This window comes from Triplophysa rosa, linkage group LG7 (assembly GCF_024868665.1).
Source record: "Triplophysa rosa linkage group LG7, Trosa_1v2, whole genome shotgun sequence".
Lineage (NCBI taxonomy): Eukaryota > Metazoa > Chordata > Actinopteri > Cypriniformes > Nemacheilidae > Triplophysa > Triplophysa rosa.
In genome coordinates this window covers 18,080,176-18,081,832 of record NC_079896.1, presented here as the reverse complement: position 1 = coordinate 18,081,832, position 1,657 = coordinate 18,080,176, and the positions used below count along the sequence as shown (strand labels likewise).

At 43.7% G+C, this 1,657-nt stretch overlaps 1 protein-coding gene across 1 annotated transcript in view; it reads right to left on the bottom strand.

The window, feature by feature from the left end:
- Nucleotides 1-1,357: 1,357 nt before the first annotated feature.
- The window catches only part of LOC130556326 (uncharacterized), a 96,180-nt gene continuing 95,880 nt past the window's right edge, over nucleotides 1,358-1,657 (bottom strand). Inside the window, exon 2 of the mRNA XM_057337212.1 lies at nucleotides 1,358-1,410. The gene's annotated coding sequence lies outside the window, so the exon portion shown is untranslated. The remainder of the gene's footprint in view (nucleotides 1,411-1,657) is intronic.

The following is a 1,657-nucleotide window of genomic DNA, read 5'->3' as shown; positions in this document are numbered from 1 at the left end:
GGAAGTTGGTCCTTCAGAATCAGGAACCGTAACACCCACTCGTACTCCTCCTCCATCAAAATAATTTGCGCTGGGCCGTACAACTCATTCGTCTTGTGGGTCTTTATCTGCGGACGGATAAAAACCAAAGGTGCTTCAGAACGGGAGACCACACGGACAGCCAAGGAGAGTGAAAATGTCAAACACTCACATTTATGAGAAAGGCGTTCTCCGTTGATGACCTCTTTGCCTCCATGACCTCCTGGATGGTCATGTTTTGGAAGACACCCCCTCTGTGCCCAAAAACAGATGACAGGAACGCAGAGAAAAGTCCATAAAACTTCCACTGGATTCTCGGCGTGGGTCCATCTCCAGGAGAGCTGAAGACAGTGGGAGAGCAAAGAGGAGTTAAAAATGCACATCTTGATTGCATTTGACACTTTTTTAACTTGTTCAGTTCACATAAAACTTACCAAGTGCTTCGGAAATGCCCAGCTTTGATTTATTCCGGCACTCTAAAAGCAAACCCTTGCTCAGCACCTTCTCCTCTTTGGAAGCCTTTACAGAAGTCCTGTGCATGGCGACCCCCCTCTTTAAGGACTTCCTCAGGCCCTTCATCTCCCGCCTTAGGCCGATCATCACGTTCTTGCTCAGGCGTGACGTCTGAGGAGGTGTCTCCGCGATGAAGTCGATGAACTGGGAGACGTTATCGACGTAGTGTTTGATCGTTGTTTCTGTCACTCCGGATCGACTGAGGGAGCTTACCCAGCTGCACACAAACAAACAAGGCAGAACATAATTGTGGGCTATACGAGCAACTTGTTCTCAAACAACGAAAACATCACAGGTCACAGCAAGGACAAGACAAAAAATTACTCACGAGTTTATCTTTCTGGTCTCGTTGAGGAAGACCATATTTGATAAATTCGACTTGCCCTCTGCCATGAAGGCTAAAAACTTTTTAACCCTGTAGATCTTCCCACTGATGTTTTCCTTCAGCTTCCTTGAAGGATCCGGACCCTCTTGAAACTCTCGTAATTTTTCCAGGACATCATCTGTGCACAAAGAAAAATAAGTGTGAAGCAAGTGTAAGCACAAGGTAGATATACCGCCAAATAGAAAAGTCCAAAACTAGATCCTTTATTAGCATAATAAACAGGTTACAAAGCTGTAATAAACGTGTAAATGCCAAACTGAGTCACACAAGCACTGCACTAGTATTGGCCGTTATACACCTACGTTAGCCACATCAAATAAGTTACACATGTAATGTCCGTTATACACCTACGTTAGCCACATCAAATAAGTTACACATGTAATGTCCGTTACACACCTACGTTAGCAACATTAAATAAGTTACACATGTATTGTCCGTTATAAACCTACGTTAGCCACATCAAATAAGTTACACATGTAATGTCCGTTATACACCTTAAGAGGAACAGCCCTTCACAATGACGTGCATTAAGGCTCACAGTTGTGCTCCAGAAGCTTAAAAATGGTGTGTCCATTAGCTACCTATGGGAGCCGTGCCAAAAGTGTTACGTGTGGCATGTACATTCGTAACTTATTTAATGGGACCCTCATAGGTAAATAATGGACAAAGCCTATTAAGGGTCATTATAAGCCTAAGTAAGGAGTTATATAGCTTTAACCAACAGTAGAGTGTATGAGAGGC